This window comes from Rhea americana, unplaced genomic scaffold (genome assembly GCF_003343005.1).
Source record: "Rhea americana isolate MKP2758 unplaced genomic scaffold, rheAme1 scaffold_52, whole genome shotgun sequence".
NCBI classification, from domain to species: domain Eukaryota; kingdom Metazoa; phylum Chordata; class Aves; order Rheiformes; family Rheidae; genus Rhea; species Rhea americana.
Genome location: NW_028186668.1, coordinates 707,200 through 720,453, shown reverse-complemented (window position 1 = coordinate 720,453; position 13,254 = coordinate 707,200).

The window sequence follows — 13,254 nt, the reverse complement described above, 5'->3', positions numbered from 1 at the left end:
TTTTTTTTTTTTTGATAGGATACAAGGATACATTCTTTTTGTTCCTTTTGTGGTATTATACCAGGATATTGTAGTAAAGGTGACTTATAGGCATCAGCTTTTTATGCCTCTTTGTCTTCTTTTAGCAATAACATGCATTTCTACAGGCTTGCCATTTATGAGGTTGATTTCAGTTCTGTATTTTTTTTAAGTTGACTGAGAAAACTATTGAATGTAATTCAGAGCTTAAAGGGTATGTAGTCTTATGTTGGCCTTCTGTGCATGTTTAATCAGTGAGTATTACTGTAAGCTTTTTCTTCCCYCCCTCCTTTTTTTATTTTTTGACTCAAGAAGCTATTTATGCACTGGGTATCTTACTCCCAAAGAGGATTATAGGCTTAAACTCAACAATAATCAGTGTTTATAAATTATTTTGTGGATATTATATGTAGTATACTAAATCTTGAAAATACGTACCATATGCTTAGTTTTGGCTCATCAAGCCAAAATACAGTCACATGCCAACTCAGATCCCAACCTTGAGATCTTCTGAGATCCTCAGCTTAGGCCAAGTGTCCCCGTTTTTTATTGGCACAAAAGCAGAAACTTTTGCGATGGAGATGAGATCTGCTTTTATTCACCTGCCCTTCATACTGACCAAGGGGCTTYTCCACAAGTAAAGCTTGCTCTGTCTCTCCACTTCAGTCTGCTCTGAAGAAAACACACAGAAAACCTGTGTTCAGGAAGTGTAGATCTTTACAGAATTAGTCTTTTTCGGGCGTGTAATGTCATTTTTGTGTGTTGGATACTACCCTCATCCCATCTGCAATAGCCRTAATGGTAGTGCTGGAATTGTCTTTGCAGATTTAGGAAACTGTTCTTCCACATAGTTATTTGTCTCTGCCTTTACATGATAAGGAGGTTTCTTCTTGCTATGAGAACTAAGTGATTCTTGCATTTCAAGTCTTCGCAAAAATTGAGGGAAAGAGCCTTAGTAACTAGACTAATTTTTGAACACTTGAAAGATACTAAGTAGAAAACATTAATCTTTTTTATTGTTTGGCCCACTTGAAAATATTACTTAATCTTTCATTTTTCTTTTTCAGCTAACATTAAAGTGACTGGACTGTTCAGACCTGTTTTATTTTCTCATGCAAATACCTCCTTTCTGTCCATCTTTGTCCCTTAATACATAAACACATCCTTTGGTTTCTATTGGTTTCTATTGGCTTACTCTATGAGGCGTGAGTAACTATAACAAATGCACCATTCCTGTGTGAGACATCTCAAAAACATTGTTCCTGTGTGGATTCCCAAAGGCCTTGTGAGACTGGCATCTTAACATTTATTCAGTCTGATCCTCTACAGTTTGCACTTTTTTAGTTTGAAAGACCACATAATTCTCTACTGCCTAAAGGCATGAGAGATTCATTTTTCTCAGAAGCAAAACAAACATATTTTCAACTACCTCTATTTTGTTTAAAGTTGGTCTTTGAAAGTTTAGCATGATGAATTTGAGATTACCTTTCAGGCACATACCTATTTCTTCCCATTACTTCTATTTTAAGGTTCTGCTTCTCACTCCTCGCTGCTGAAGCGTGGTGGAGGATTATTGAGTTCTTCTTTGTCAGGTAGCTCAGACAAAGTGCAGAATGACTTTTCCTTTTGAAGGCCTTTTTATACATAAAATGACTTGTAGTATTGTTGACRTTGCTTAATTGAAATTTCAGAAATGAAAAAACAAATAACTGAATGAAGAGGTGAGCTGTGTGCCTATGGTTGTACATAATCTTATTTTACTTTCAGTCTGTCTTCTATTCTTAGTCTTTCTGGCCAGGCAGTCCTCTATTACAACATTTATCACCCATTCCTGGATTTTTGCCATTCAATTACCAGTCTTCCACACCTCAACAGGAATTCCTGAATTCATGTTTGTCTTTATGCTCCTTCAAAATCCTGTTCAAAACTACTAACTGTCCTCTCTTCATCAGTCTTTTTCTTTTTTTCCTTTTTAATAACTTACCTTTATTGAACAGTTATTTGTCATCCTATCTCCTGTACTTATCTCATCTAAGGTTTCTTAGAACAGGACTGTCTGTCTTCAAACTTTGTTCAAATACTGTGTAGAAGTACAGCTCAGTGAAAGTCCTGCACCCGGCTTGGCATTACCCAGTGCAGCATTAGCAAAAGCATAGCCAGCAGGCAAAGGGAGGTGGTTTTGCACTTCTTTTTGAGCTCATAAGGCTGCATCTGGACCACTGCCCAGTTTACAGCCCTCTAAGAGATTGGAAGGAGTTTGGTGAGATGCTGGAGGACCTGATGCATGCGGAGAGGCCGAGGGAGCCAGGSTGGTTTTGCCTGGAAAGGAGAGAAGAGGCTGTGCTGGGAAATCCCCACGGCTGCCCGCAGGGGATGGTGCAGAGGGGGCAGAGCCAGCCTCGTCATGAAGCACTAGGAACGGTGGTCACCGGGGGCAATGAGAGAAATTCCTGTTGCACGAGGGGAGATGCTTTCACAGTGAGCATAGTTAAACGTGGGAGCAGSTTGCCCAGAGACGTATCTCCATCATTGAAGGTTGTCAAAACACAAGTGAACCCTGAGCAGCCCAATCCAATTTTGCAGGTAGCTCTGCTTTGAGAAGGAATTTACACTAGATGATCTTTATTTCTCTAGTGAGTTTGCTGGAGTTATGTAGTAGTATCACAGGTATCAAATCTGGTTATTTTTAGCAATATGAGTCTCTGATAGTCTTGACATGAGAAAGCAGTATTCCTTTATTGTCCTATTTGAAGGCTGCATATATACAGTAAAGCCATTTTGTGTAGGAATATTTMTGTAATTGTATGAGGAAGTTATAAAATGAAATTCCATTTGTATTAAAAAACAAAAAAACAGGTTTTACTCTGTTTGTAGAAATAGAAATGATGAGGTGTAGTGAGAAGGACAAGAATAATCCTGCATGAAATACGAGGAAATTGGACAGTGAGACTGTGAGGTGATTGGTGGGAAAAATAATCAAAGTAGTTTTAGACCATTCTATTGTCACAGCAGAAAGCAAAAAATACTTGTAACAATATAATACGAGTTTTACTCATTTCAAATTACCTTGTATATGAATGTCCTCTCCTAATTTCCATAATCTGAGGTACTAGATTAGAGTGTTAGATACTAGCTATTAGCTGTTAACATAGAAGGACAGCATAGTTGAGTTTAGGATTTTTTACCCCTCCAGCTGCATGCTATTACTGTTGAGAACATTAATTTACAGGCTAGTCTGGCAGAAAATGCTCCTCGGTGGTATTTTTTCTCGGTGGGTCAGGCTACCTGGCAGGAAGCACCAGTYCCTGTTAAGGACTAAGCCTGCTGCTTCACTTCTGTATGTGTTTAACCTTYTCCTAATTTTTGAGGCAGCTGTGTTTGATAATGCTAAGCAAATGCTACGTGTGTAGGCATTGCACAGCCTTTGTAGAAATCACGAACAAAATTATTATTATCTCCCTGTAGCATATGCTAAATACTGTGATAAAAATAGGCCTCTTGCAGATAGATACTGAAAACAATTTGGACATTACCTTAACAGAGATACCATCTTTTTCGTTATTTGTGATCCTTTGCAGGAAGGATAATGCTGTGTTACAAGTTTATCTGGTTTAAGCTGTATGAGAGAGTATTTTTAACAGAAAAGTATTTTTAAATGACTTCTCAAAGTTCATTCCATCATCGAGTTCTAGTGTTTTAAATTTTCTTTATCTGGAGTGCAGGAATGTATTCTAAGCACCAGCTTAGTCAAATTACAATATCCTTTTATGTTTTATATGGAATCAYCATTGAGTTCAACAGCCAGTGCTGGCCAGCCGTGTCAAAATAAACAAGTGTTCCTATTTCTTAAAAGTGACCAGAGTACTGACCTGTTGCTGATGCAGTATCTTCTAGAAGCCCATAATTTATTTTAACGTTTTYGAATGAGAAAGAACAATTCCATTTTTTTCTGGCCTAGAAGTCAAATTAGAGTGTGTTCTGTCCAGATAGAAATTATGAAGGTAAATACTTCAGTCTTACCTTTTCTTTCTTTTCTGTGGAAGCAGTGTGCTATGTTTGGATTTATTACAGTGGAGAAAGAAAAGATGGCATAGCTATGGTGTTTATTAGTGACTACCTGCCTTTTTTTATTATTATTTTAAGGATTAAAGATGCAGAATTAGCATTGCAGTGACATTATTTTGCAAATGCCTTTGATATTTTCTTCTGAAATTTATGATCTTCCTGTAGAGAAACAGGCCTATAAACACCTCCTTATCCAGTTACTTAAAAGGGACTACGTTGTTGTTATTTTTTTTTATTTCCTATACCATGCCAGTAAAATCCTGTTTTTCATTTATAGGTGTTGTGAAATGAGCAGAGATGAATTTTATTTGAAGTAAGCTGAAAGGAGAAGGATAGTCATCTGGCTAGAACGCTGGTCTGGAGCTCAAGAAACAAGGTGAATTCAGTATTTCCTTACTCACTGCAGCAGAACAAGTTTTAACTTCATTTACTTGAGTTGAATAATCAGCTTTGGTTAGATAAGCATCTAAAGGAACTAAGCCACTGCTTAATTTTTACCATGGGGCYTGTGGGACTTGACAACAACTGAACTCTTAGATTTTAGATGCACCCATCTCAGAAGTCCGGGAGTCAGCTGTGGTTGCTGTAAGGTGTCATGGAAGGGGAGGAATTAGCAATCCCAAGGGGAACTTTGCTGAACTGTCTCCTGAAGGGACTGTACTCACAGTCCCTTCTCTAGGTTGCATAGTAAATCCTAAGTGCTGCTAGGTTAAGAGCTTCAGATCAGCTACTTCCTTGCAGCAATGTGGCAGCTGCTGGAATAAATCTTCTCATGTATGTGTATAAATTTCGTTAAATATACCCACCTATGTGAGAATTCTGGTTTAGTATTTTTATTTTTTTGGCTGTTAATATAAGATCGCATAGGAAAACACAAAGTCTCATTATTTCTTTATTTACTTTTGACAGAGTTTTGTTTTAGAGCCCTAGCTAATCTCTAATAGTGTTTATTATTGTGTCTGTGATACTCCTCCACTCATCTATCTTGAAAAACTTTAAGGCTGTGATACGAAAAGCTGTGTTGGTTGCAGCTGAGCTTAGTGAAAAGATTACAGCTCGGAACCTACCTTAGCTGCTCTTCAGCTCTTGCCAGGGGTTATTACACCCTCCTGTCTGACTGCAGAATTGGCATTTATAGCTTCTCCTTAAGTTGGCTCTATCAAATAATCTGCATTAAAAAAAAAAAAAAAAGGTTTAAGCTGACATTGAACATTTTGGTTGGCAGGAGGAGTGGCTGTGTGGTTAAGGAGGCAGCACCCTACAGAGAAGGAAGATGGTAACAAGCAAGTGGTCCAAGCTGTGGATGATAACGTTTTCACTTAGCTCACTCTGAGCAAAAACAGTATCTAGTAAGAACTGTGTAGTTTTAAAAGTAGTGTGAAAAGAGGAGTGGAGAACTGGCAAAATATACCACAGATTTGACTAAAWTTTTTTTTTCTAGACTTCTGTTTTCTTGTCTTGCCCCAAATGCAAGTTCTTCCTACTCAAAACAATATATGTTCATCTTGTGAAGAAATGGGCAGTAATCCCTCCGTGTGAGATTAGTTTTTATTTTAATCTCTCAATTTCAGTTTATGGAATGGGGGATGGACTCTGCTTAGTGAACAGAGCTCACCAAAATTAACTTTGCAGATAATGAACTGGGAATTGTGCTGTTTAATACCTGATGCCACATSAGAGAAGTCAGGACTACTGCATAGTGTGCAACTCAGAAATAGTTTGGGCACATGAGCAGAAATCTTTCTTCTGGAGATTTCTGGAATTCTTTCAAGTATTTTCTAGTATCTGGAAGCCTGTGTCATTGCTGTCAAAAGTCATGATTAGATTTTCAGCTAGCACAGTTGTTGTTATGTCCATTTTATATTTAAAGACTTTTTTTTYTCTCCTCAAAAAAACTTTTAGCCTGTTGTTCCCAGAAGTTGTGAGGCATTGATCATGTTTTTTTCCAATACTTTTGTAGTGTCAGTGTGGCTAAATTTTCTTTAGCATACCACTCAGGAATGTAAGCTTAATCTRGTAGGGAAAGTAAATCTAGCTGGGTATATGTTTGTATGAGTTTGTGTGSTTATCTGGGTTCCTGTGAAGACTTAATTTCTGGTAAACACCTACAAAAAATACACATGTGGAAAGACAGTAATCGTCACTGTATTGTTCATCTGTCACTAGATTTTTCTCTTTTTTTTTGAATTGTAAGAGTCCTTTTTATTTACATTCTTGGTTTATCTGACAATTTTCTGCAGATCTATAGAGCATGTTAAGTTCACATGTGTAGTTCTAATATTTTAATATATAGGCTTAGAGTTGACTCATTAAGTAATTTTAGATGAGATAGAAACAGTTTTGAGGCTAAATGTACTGGTCTAGTTATTAAAGAAAAAAAAGGCTATGTTTTCCATATTGGACTGCTTTGAAAAACTGCTTCACTTTCATTTATTTTTTTTGAGTAGATGTTGGAAACTCATTGGTGGGAGCGGATGCAATCGTAGGAGAGTTCTTCCCTGGATTAAACCAGTTTTGTTCCTTAGCTACAAGTTTAGCTTTGCTCTTAGTTTATARTTATTTATAATACAAATATGTTACAATCATTGTAATCTCAGGAAGTTTAATGTACACATCAAATTAAGTTTCCTAGAAGGCATATTTTAATGAAAAAGAAATCTCAAAGCAGAAACCATGCATGCCTATCTCGTGSTATAGCCTTACTGAAAATACTACAGGGAGGAAGACATAGACTTTGATCAGTGCTTTCACAGACACTTAACTTCATATGCTGTAAGTAACTGTTTCAGTGGTGGGACAACTCAGTCTATAATGCTGTGCAGCCAAATAAGCCTGCAGAGAAGCAGGATATAGGTAATCTGCTGGTAAGCAGGTGATAGAGAGTGGAGCAGAATTGAACATTYRCTGTTTTAGTTTCTTTCTTTACGGTGTATGTGACATACTTGGCATGATATAGGAAGAGTCAATCTATAAAAATTATCYACAAGGCATGACCAAGATAAGAGGATTCTGAAGTATAAAGCCATATTTTTTTCAGCTGTGTGATTCTTGGGCAGTAGGTGGTTCAGCAACTAAAATTTGTGAAAAATATTTTTGGGGTAAATTTTTTTGATTTTTTCCAGAGAGATATTTTTATCCTTAGATATTTGGAAGATTGGAAGAAAGTTTTTTGTTTTGTTTGTTTTTTGTTTTTTTTTCCCCTCCATCTGATCATCTGAAGCCCTGAAGTGGCTGTTTACTGCTGAAGTCTAACCTGATCTAACAAAATAATATCTGAAAAAGTGAAACAATACTGAAAGTAATGCCAAAGAGTGAGGAATGTCAAGATGTCAAAAATGTCTTCCAAATAGGTTAGAGGTTATTTTCAAGAGTGCAGAAGTGAGAGGGAAAGAAATGAGTTCTGTGAACTTAACTCCAAAATGGAATTTGGTTGTGAAAACTAGTGTTTTCACAAGGTTTTATCTGGGGAATGCAGCCGAAGACGTAGCAAGAGCCTGATGCAGCACAGCTGGCTGTAGAGAGTGTTCTCTAGATTTAGCCTTGGGGTAAACAGGTTAAGCATTTTTTGCTTCTACTAGTGTATCATTTATAATAATTTTTTAGGGTAATGTATTTTTTTAGCGCACACATGCATGCACACACACGCATGCACATGCACAAAATAGGAAAAAATCCTTGATTTGCAGAGTGCATTGAACTGACTTGTGTTATGAGCAATTGAAGGTTACCACAAGCTGGGATCTCCAGCATGCTCTCCAGAGTTTCCAGAGGTTCCAAAGGACTTCAGACTGGGTTGAGATCTTATATGAAAGCATTAGCAGAGGAAATAATGTCTTGCAGTGATCATTAGGTATGCAGCAACGTGCTGGGCAGCATGCCTGAATGTTGGAAGTCTTAGAGAGTTTTTTACGTTTTTGTAGACGTTCTGAATGTTCAAGCAAATATCAAATTCCTCAGTCCATATTTTTTGRTCATAATAGGCAATAAGAAGGACTGTAACTCATTCTGCTAGCCCTGGAATTAGGATTCAATTTGTACTTGGTGCATTTTGATGTTCTTTGGCTGTGGCATTTTTCAAGGAAAAAATAGTGTTGTGAATAAAGATAGCATTATAGGAAATTAAAATTCGCCGATTCCCCAATTCTGATACTGGGTGAGGAGCAAAACAAGAGAAATGCCTTTGTCTCAAAATCTGAAACTAACTAATGATCTGGCAAATATTTACTGACAATTTGTGTCATTAATTTGATATAGATTATAGTATGTGAGTAGCAATAACCAGGCAATAGAGGAGAGAAAAGGAGAAAACTGAACCGTCTTTGGTGTATACTGTCACCGCTGCAAAGAAGCAGTTTAATACAGCCCCGGGAGGATTTCTTTGGTAGCACTTTAAACCGAGTAATTATCTCAGGAATTAGCTGAAATGTGCATCTCTTGTTTTGTTTTAATCATAACTGCAATTTCAGTTTGTTTATACCCATCTCCTAGGGAATCAATCTTTGGCATGGCTTTCTAGTGTGTTAGTTAGAATTAGAGAAGGCCTTCGGAAGCTGCGCAAAGCTTTCCCAGAGGAGAGATCAATGCAAAACTGATTCCCTGGTAACTCTATGAAAAATGTAACTAAACTGAAGAAAAACTTTGTGGCTACAGAGAAATGAAAAGGAAAGGAATTAGTATTTGTAATTAATGATAAGTGATCTGATGTCTCTATTTAATTATGGTAATGATAATTTTTGGATTTAAAATCTCCTCCTTTATTTCATTGGTATTTATTTCAAAGATCAGTATGTGCTGACAAATGTTGCAAGGAGAAGCTAAAACTGGGAGACTTAGCCCAGCTATATGTTTATGTTTTTTAAAGTYTTTGGGCAATATTTTCAAGAAATTAGCACCTAGCACTGCCTGGCTTGAGAAATTTTAGAAGTTCTCATTTAGATACTAAGAAAGGGACAATGTTCAAAGATACATTGCTTATAATAGTTTTTCCATGTGTCAGCATGATTATATTCTTAATTATCTTAATGTGCTAGCAGCTTAGGTCTAGTGAAAATCATTACAACATTTTTGATGCTATGTGGGAGTTTTTGAAAAGGCAGCTTTTCTGAATTTTCTTGCTAAATTATCAACCTGCAGTAATACTTGCTTATATGAAAATTAAAGGGCATTTTAAAACAAGTGATATTTCTAATCTTAATGGGAAATAGCTAACTGTTGAAGTATTATGAGTAAGCACATAGGTGAAAAACATAGTATGCTGTCTTCTTAAAGAAATATAATTGTAAAATGGAAAAACTGTGCTTTTTTGTTAGTTAATAGCAAAGAGAGTGCATATAATTTCAGAAGGAAAGTTGTTTTATCATAGTCTCATTAGATGCTGGAAGTTGGATATATTTATATTAATTGAAATAGATGATCTGCAATACTTTTCACAATCAGAAATCTGTTGGTGTCTTCTTTTGGACCACTAAATAGTACTTCACTTCCAAGTTAATGTCYATTAATGACCTGCTTAACTAAATTAGAATTCCTATACTCTTAAATATGAGACTCTAAACTGATCAAAGAAAAAGCACTAAACTGACATAATTTCAGCTATATTTATTCTTATGTCCTCCTACAAATTTTGCAACAGTGGTTGTGTCTCTTTTTGTGACTTCTTTTTATGCTTAGCGAAAAGTGCAATGCTTAGAAAATTAAGTTTATGATGTCTTCTAAATAAGTAAAAAAAAAATCTATCATGAATGGGTTAGATATTTCTAAATAAGAAATTTTACCTAATATTTGTGCATAACATCTTGGTTTTCAAATTAGGAGCATATTTTTATTTCGTAGTTAGTTACATTGAGGAGAAAAATCTTTATTGCAAAGTACTGTTAAAACACGTTTTTACATTGCTTGATTATATATTACTTCAGTTTGCAAGACTGGTACTGTTAAAAATATCTTCTGATGTAAGAAAAAAGTAGGTACAATGCCTTTCTCTGACCAGTTGCTGCTGTGAAATGTTGCTATTTTGAATAGAGAGTGGCAGCCGGTTGCAGTCTGAACTGGAAGTAGAACATCAGTATACAGAAAACCCTMGCGTAGCTTTATCCACCTTTATGCAGAAAAAAATCTAAAGCTAGTTTGCTGTAGATGAACTTATTTTTAAAAATCTCGTTTTACTTCATACGCTCGAAGTCCATAATAGCGTAAAATGATATATTCTTTTCTGATCTCATTAAACCTAATTTTGGCATGCCCTGGCACAGCCTTTTTCTTGTAGATAACAGATTCAAAAGTAAGAAAGTATGTTAGTCAAACCTTTTTGGCCTTTATACAAAAATTGTGTTTAAAACTATTTTTTGATCAAATGTGATCAAATTGCTATAATGAAACAATCCCCTTCAGAGCAGATCCTTATGTGCTTGTGCTTTTATCTTCTAAGTGTTTAAATATTGCATTAAGATAGATCTTAGCTAATGCTTTAATAAGATTTGCTTATGAATGATGTTAGTTGTGGACATATTGGTTATTTTCATTTTACAGAAAGAAGGGAACAGTGACGGGCATAAAGATGACTGTATTTTTCAGGCAAGACTTTGTAACTGGCAGCAGGCACCTCAGCTCTCAGTTTCGTGCTGTTTAGATGCTATTCAGTAGCATATGCCAGCCCTTCTGTCATCTTACATGGTGTTTGCTCATTGTAGTGATTTACTCTGTCAGGTAAATGAACCTAAATAGGGAAAGAAAAACAATCAACATTTATATAATGAAGTCATTTGGATGTTTGATCTGTATTACTGTAAATTGCTGTGGTTTACGGTGTTTCCTACCTCTCTGCTTGACTACAAGTCATAAATATAGTTCATCTGGATTATAGCAATCTAGTTCATATTGTACAGCCAAAGAGAGACATTTCAAATTACACCTTTTCCACTTTTTTGAAGAGTGGGAAGCATTTTAGATTATGAGGTGATTTACTAGTTGAAGTTAGAAAAAGGATATCTGCGTAAATTCAATGTGCTGCCTTTTAACCAGGTACAATTTCTGTGGGAGCTAAATCACTGGTGGTTTGCTAGTGCATTTTTACCTAACCTGTAGCACACATACTGGAATCACAGTTGCTTACATCTTCTTAAAAGTGCAATTTTGTATTTATATATTCAAAACATGTACTTTTAGTAAGGCTGCAAAGAATATATTTTTGGTTTTCTATTTTAACTGTACTTAAGCTGCTAGATGTTGTACCTTTTTATTCATCTTATAGTAAAAAAAAAAAAAAAAGTATTTAGTATATATTATAACATCTGAGGCTCATTATTATCATGCCTAGAAATCCACCCTAAATCTTTCCTTTTCTAATATATATTTTGTTTACTTCATTGCCTAATCTTAGAGGTTATCAGCAAGGTCTCCTACTAATAATAATGGCATACTTGTAAACTGCACAGCTTTTTGCAGCCCCACTGATTGCCACTGCTGAAGAGCAGTATTTTCCATGTATACATCATAAWTTTTCCATGTATGGAAAGCACAGCTTTTTCAGGAAAACAGCATATGAAAAGGTGTTGATATTCCATGTCATCCTTTTTCTGTTCTTACCAGAAAATGATATCTGCATACRTATAAGGACAGAAAATAAGCACAGATCTTGCACTGCACTGATGCTTCAGCAGGTGTCAATCTGTGCAAGTATGCTGATAAGCGACAATCTAAGCAGGTTGTCTATTTTACTTGRTTGCTTTTTTTCCCCAAGAGAGAAATCTGGTCAGCTTTGAAGTGACTTTATAATAAAACTATAACAACATAGAGCTTATAAAGCTTTTCTTACTAATAAACTTGCTTAAAAATGTTATTCATGGAAATGATGAATTTTCTTGTCCTTCCCAAATAGTAAAACTGTATTTTTTTTCTTTTTTTTAAAAAAGTGTGTTTCAGATCAGGAATGTCTTGGATGTGTGGATTTACCTGGTTTGAGTCCATAACATTTGCTTGGAGTCTTAAATCAACTCCTGATCCTCTTAGCTGTTTTTATCTGATGTGGTAATAAGARATAGTTTTATGTTTTGTCAGCAACGGCATGGAATTTCATAAGTGCAAATGTTGATTTATAGAGACATATTTATACCAGGAAGAATATTTGTTTAATTGTGAAAAATCTCAGTCAAGTCCTGGCCCTATTCTAACAATATTCACTGTTGACCCACTTTATTTGACATATTGTCTTTTTTTATTATATCACTTACACTTACTTGCCCAAACAACAAATAAGACTTTTCATTCATGTGATGAAAATGCAGTGTAGGTGTTGCTGTAGAGAATTAGGACTGCAGCTGAAAGTGTGAGTTCATTGACATCTAGAAGGAGTTGGTATAATGTATAGGGAGATTTTATAAGCCAGATTCTCAAATGTGCAGTTTCTTTGAGGCTACGTTTTAGTTTTCCTCAACACTGTTTTCCCTCTGAGTAGTCAGGCTGATAAGAGTGATCAACTCTGTCCTGTTAGGTTGAGAAAGTGTTTCTCAGCCTCAGTGTAAGGCCCCCATAATATCCAACTGGCTCCTTACAGTAAGGGCATGAGCTAATTGCAGAGAGCTCACTGTGAGGAGCTGTTGTTCATGTTTGCTTTATCTATGAGAGTTGAGTGTTAGAGAGAAGTACACATCTAAAAGCTTATGTGATGCTTGAAATTCTTTTTCCAAATGCTGTCAAAGCTCAGAGGACTCTCACCTGGATTCAGATAGGATTGGAGAAACTTTTAAGGTTTGCTTTTCTCTTTGACTGTATTGAATTTTCCTAAACATTGTCTCATTATTACTTGGAACCATGTAGAGGTGTAGCAGGGAAAGRAGAAATCTCAAAAGTACTATAAAAGCATAAAAATTACGTTCACACACTGTTGTATCTGTACCCTCCCAGGGAGATGGAAGACTGATCGAAAATGAGTATTTTAGATATATTTTGCTTTATGGCCATTATAATTATCTTTTATATATTATTTGCATTATGATACCACCTAGAGGCCATAGATAGGATAATATTTGGTGGATTGCACTGGTAGAATTAAAAAGGTTGTTTTGGATTTGCTGTGACTCATTTTTCATTGTAGTCTACTGTTAACAGAATTTACTAGTTAAATATAATTGCACRTGTGCTGTTGTGTATGTGCCTGCCTAGAAATACCTTGAT